Raw genomic sequence first — 6288 nt, 5'->3', positions numbered from 1 at the left:
CCAAAGACGAATATGCAAGGGTAAAATAGAGGGAGATCTCAATTAGTAATATGCGGTAATGCTCCCCCTAGGATTCAGGGATTAGGTACCAGGTGTGCATAGTGTTTCTAGAATGAGTAGGTTAAGTCATGGAAATCCAAAGATAATTGGATTATGCCTCCAGATCACCGATACTAGTCCCCTACGAGGTCCCGGTGGAGAAATCTCTCAGCCTCAACACCTCACACCATATATGACCACATAGCACTCTAGGGATTTCAAAGAGTGTATCCGATTCCTAAGAATAGACCTAACCATACCTCTAGGTGAAAGGTCCCTAACCCCCTACGAGGTGCCGGTGGAGAACTCTCTCAATCTTAACACCTCACACCACATATGGTTGCTTAAAGCTTAGACAATACGAAGATAAAATACACTAATCAGAGGGGAAAAGGGACGCTTCACTATCTCATGACTCACCCTCTCAACCCTCTTTAATCTTGAGGTTCTAACCCTAATGGAGACCTCTCTCTCACCAAGGTGAACAAATCATGCAAACCAAACAACCATAAGATCAATAAGGCAAGCAAGCATTAAGCAAACAAGATTGAAACTCAATCAAACTCGGATTAACTAGAAACACAAAGAAAATCCATACAATATTAGAATTCTAGGATTCACAAGCCCAAATACCCTCTAGGGGTTTAGCTCTCCATGGAGAACTATACAAAACAAACCATCAATGAATGAAAGTATATAAAAGCCATAGAAATAAACCCCTATAAAAGCTATAGTGATTTGTTATAGTGTTCCGTTATAGTAATTTATAACAGTGATCTTCATAAACAAGGCTCCAACACTCTTCTCTTGAGGCCACATGGGCAGGTACACATCCACGTGGTCGGTTATGAGGCTTCTCATCATCTAATCATTAGTGGGAAGACTTTTTGAATTCTTCACACAAGTCGGGACATGGGAGTGTGACTGCCTTTGTGTCATTCCAACTCACAATCTAGCTTGAATTCTCTTGAAAGTTGGCGCACGCCCCCATGTGTATGAGCTCCGCTTGAGTCTTGATCCTTTTGTTGTACAAAAGACTCTCAAAATGTGCCTTCATAACCTATCTTTACTCCATTTTGCTCCTCTAAAGGCCTTCACAATCCTATTTGCACAAAGAAACACCAAATACAATTTATGAAACATAAAACATGATAAAAATGATGCTCAATACATGTAAAACATATAAAGAAATATGTTTAATCAAGCACTTATCAAAGTCCATAGCATTCTGTGGGTATAAAGCTAAATTTCAATATTGGTTTTCATCCTCTGATAGATTGGTAATCAAAAGGAATGATTCAAACATTAGAAGACATGCTTCAAGCTCGTATGCTAGACTTTAAAGATTCATGTGATGAATGAATTACTTTGGTGGAGTTTACAAATAGTAATCATTACCATAATAGCATTCATATGGCCCCATATAAGGCATTATATGAAAGAAATGGCGTAGCCCTCTCTATTGGGAGGAGTGAGGGATATAGTAATATAAGGGCTTAAGATATTGTAAGATGCTATGGATACAGTGAAAATGACCAGAGTTAGACTCAAATTAGCACAAGATAGACAAAAGAGTTCTTCAAACCAACACGCGAGAGAGATAGAGCATGAAGTTGGTGATAAAGTATTTCTACAAACTTCACCATTGAAACATATTGTAATGTTTGGGAAAAAGCCAAAAATTACATCCTCGATATATCATACCATATGAGATTATTGGAAGAATTGATCCATTAGCCTAATTATTAGCCTTACCTCCAAAGTTGGCTCATATTCATGATGTTTTCCATATAAGCTTAGAAAGTATAGCTAAAATCCCACAAATATATTAAGAGATCAAGCAATGGAAATTGCTAACAATATGAATAATATGGAAGAACTAGTGGAAATTATTTGGAATAAAACATGGCAACATTGAATGTAAGAGATAACTTTATCTAATTATGAAGGAACAATTTCTAGGAGGAAGCCACTTGGGAAAAAAATAAAATAAGACATAAATATACTTGTTTACAAGTATTAAATTTGTAACAATTTTCCTAGAGAGGAATTAAACATGTTTTTCACCCAAAAAATGAAGAAAGAAGTTTTCTATGTGATGTAGAGGGAGAATAAGGATGGGAAGAATAAGAGCAGAGGTTGAAAGAGAGGAAGAAAGAACAAAAAAAAAGGAACAAAGAGAGAGAGAGAGAGAGAGAGAGAGAAGAGAGGAGTGCTTGGAGATCGCCAAAGCTAGGAAAACATCTAAGATATTAGCTAATAGGTAGGAACCAAATATAAGCTTTAGTGATGATGATAAACAGTTGTGTTTGTTTTATAATCTAATAGATATATGTATATGTTTAAAGATGATGAAGGCAAGCATGTTGTTAACTATAAGGTTATAAAGGCAAATTTATGCCTAGTACAAAGGGGTGAACTTTGGTAACCAGCACTTATGCACCATTTGGTGTTAGTACAGGCCAAGAGATGAAGATTTAACATGGAGGGAAAGAGTTTATGGGTAAAATTCATGCTTGTTTATGTGTGGTTTGGGGAAAGGGGGAAGGGAGAGGAAGCATATGTTTAAAGGTTCATGTTTATGGAGTAGTTTGGTTGCTTTTTGTTTCTAAAGATGGGGCATATGTGTGGGAACAATGTTGTTAGACCCGACCCAGCCACCAAGTATTAACTCAATGAAACCTAAGGATCAAAGGTCAAGAGTTCAATTGGGGTCGACCTAAGGTTGGAACTGGGTCAATAATAAAATATAAAAATATTTTATAATAATTCGAGGACATGATATATACTCAGTATATGTCATTGAGTAATTTTAGATTCTACATAACGAGAGGGGGGATGGGTGAAAAGAGAGGGAAGGACAAATTACAAAGCCTTAACAAACTAAAGGTTAAATTAAACCATAATCCAAACCCAACCTCAACACCATCTTCACCAAAAATTAAAAAAACCATGCTTCTCCATTCTTAAGTCTCTCGATCCATCCTCGCATCTCACCGATACAACCTACTACTTCTTGTCTCCCAGCCCAACCATTGAAGAAAACAAAGACAGAGGCAATCCTAGCCCCTCCTGTCATAATGATCTTCCCTTTCTAATGACGATGATATCTTCTTCATCCTCCAATAAGACCTCAATCGGCTTTGAAATTTGCACTGCCATCAACCATCTCCGGCTGAATCTCACCGCCATGCTCACCCACATAGTCCTCTACCACATATGTCCTCCATAACAACTTAGATTTTGAGAGTTCATTCGGTTCTCAATCTAACCAGTGAGGTTATCAAGTTTTGGCTGGGTCTTCTCAAAACCGATTCAAAAGGCAATAACTGGACTAGCCTCATGGCTAGTTCTTGGTTTTTTCCCGCTTGGACAAGCTAGATATATTGGTCTTGGTTTTACAACATTTAGTGTGAAATGAGAGAAGGAAGGTGATGATGGTCTTGATGGAGATGTTGGAATGCATACACATAATGGTGGAGTTCAGAATGAAATGAAGTGAGAGATAAGAGGCAAAGGATGAAGGGGTGCAGCTAGACTTGAAATTGGAGAGGTTTAGCTCCATTGAACTAAACTAGTTCAATTTATCTTCTTCAATGAACTGATTATGTTGAACTGATTTAATTGATTCAGGTTTAATTGCACCATCTTAGTTTGCTAAAATTAAATAGAATTTGGGTTAGTTCAAGTATGTTTAAACTGGTTTAACCCAAATTGAATTGGTTCAACCACAACTAAAGCAAATCAGGGCAATTAACTGAGTTCAAATTGAATTTTAGCTCATTCAAAGTAATTGAAATTAGTTTTAAACCGATCAATCAAGCAAACTCAATTAGAAGAGTTTATCATTTCCTTCCGTATTATCTTATGTATAATTTCAGTTGCATATGTTAGTTGTTGTTGTCATCATCGTCATTGTTGTTATGATTAATTATGTGTTATTTGTTGTTTATATTCATTTTATTTCTGATAATGGTGAAGGTCATGAAAATTTGCTAAAAATTTGTAGGATTTTGCATGAAACATGGGTGTAATCGTATTATGTACATGTTTATAAACACATTATAGGCACTTTGATAATCATACGTATGTATATTCTAAGACCTCAATAAGTAAAAAAAGTTCAATAAGATAAGCCCTCATTAGAGAAGTGGGCTTCAAGGGTCAGTATAAATATAAAAAAAGTTGTAAGTTGATTTTTAATAAAATCTTGTAAAACTAAAAATTTGTAAGTGTGGTTTTAACTACAATTGTATATAAAAGCTTGCATTCTTGTTAATTAAGTATGCGTCCCCATATTTTTAATTAAAATATTAATTATTTGACTGATATTAATTAAAAGTTGATGTGCCAAAACATGTGTCGAACATGTTTCTTGTTTTGTGGCATAACTTCGGATATCAATGGAAATGGGATTCACTAGAGAATGTATTCCCCGGCCTTGACCCTGATTTGCCAAACCCATGTCTGACACCATCCTCAAACCTGGATATGGGGAAAAAAATTTTCCCATCCCCATCACCGAGGAGATTATCTAGGATTAGAAATTCTCATCCTTTTTTTCATCTATTTATTCTCTTTTACTATATAAATACATCAAATATATTATCTTTTAATAATATATATTTTTATTTAATATGAATAATTTTTTAATATATATGTATATAATATTTAAATTATATATTTGGTCTCAGGATGGCTAGAAAAGGGATTCCCCATCCGGGCCCTATCCCTGACCGAAATTTACATCTCTGTCTTGGGCCCAACTCTGTTCTCCCAATTTTAATCCCGGTCTTGGCCATGTTGAAACGGGGAATCGGCTTCTTTATTAGGTTCATATTGGGTTCGTGCCAAATTGACAACCCTAGGCATAACAAGTCTAAAGTACTTATTAAAAAAATGCTAAAAAAATAATTGAATTTATATTAATTGTAATTAAATATTTTTAAAATATACATCTTTCATCAATAAATATTATTATTTTTTTAAAAAAAATAATTATTAATTTATTTATTTAAACAATTAAATTATTTAATAATAAAAATGAAGGGAATATACAAATTGAACCACTGTGTAAAAGATGTGAGAAGGGCAAATATGGTGATGCCAAACAGGTAGTTCATTCGTTTGCCACGATGGATGCCGGATCATGGACAGACATGCTATTATTATAACATAAAAGGAGCGTTTGGCTGGTGGATAATTTGAAACCATCGAATTTGGTTGTTGGCGAGCAGTGTCATATGTAAATTAATTTATACATTTTTTTAATTCTTAATATTTTTTTTTATGTCTATGAGTGAACAGAGTTCCCCTGCAATCTGCTTGCAATGCAAGTTTTTTTAAAAAAAAATTATTTGAGATCCGGATAAATTAAATTAGGAGTGTGTACAAATGTAAAGTTATTATCTTAATACATATGTGCCTTCACTCTATTTGAGTTAAAATTTGAACTCATCTACTCAATAAAGAGACTAACATTTTATGTGAGAGATTTCATGTCAATAGACCAAAAAATCTTTAGAGACAAACATTCCACATGAGAGACTTCATGTTAATAGACCAAAAAAAATTTTAGAGCTGGTAATATTAGTTCATACAAATCAATTCATTACCTTATCTCATGTATATATATATATATATGAGAAAGTGTTCTCTGGGGACGTTCACAGAACGTCCCCAGAGAATATAAAGGAAGAGAGAGGGTTGAGAAGAGAGAGATAGAGATAATTTAGTTGATAAATAGTGTAGTGAATGAATAGTGCTCAACCATGGTACTTCTCTCAATCGGGTTGGTGTGGTGTACTGGGGTTTTAGTTTAGTTTTTGTGTTCTTTGATAAGTGCTTGTGTGATATGAATGCGAAGCGTTCATTCCTTATGTTGAGCATTACTTTTCTCGGGTTTTTCCATTAATATGTGTGTTTTTATGTTACTTTCATGCATGTAGGGTTGTGAGGCCAAGTATGAAGGAAAGAAGCCAATGTGGATCATAATGCACCGATTTTGGAGGAAATCTTGCTAAGGGTCAAACGCGAAGACATAGGTCGGGTGTGAGATGCTAGAGTATGTGCCAAGCTCCTCGTATTCTAGTCGGCACATCAAATTGGAGGGGCACAAGGGCAGTCACACTCGAGCATTCTGACTTATACACATAGAATAAGAGCTCCACCAACTTGTCTATCATTGAAGAAGCAAGTGGTCCATGGCGTGAGCGTGTGCCCGTTTGCGTTACCCGATGAAAGTATGGA

This window comes from Dioscorea cayenensis, chromosome 5 (assembly GCF_009730915.1).
Source record: "Dioscorea cayenensis subsp. rotundata cultivar TDr96_F1 chromosome 5, TDr96_F1_v2_PseudoChromosome.rev07_lg8_w22 25.fasta, whole genome shotgun sequence".
Lineage (NCBI taxonomy): Eukaryota > Viridiplantae > Streptophyta > Magnoliopsida > Dioscoreales > Dioscoreaceae > Dioscorea > Dioscorea cayenensis.
Note: the sequence above shows the minus strand (reverse complement) of the source record.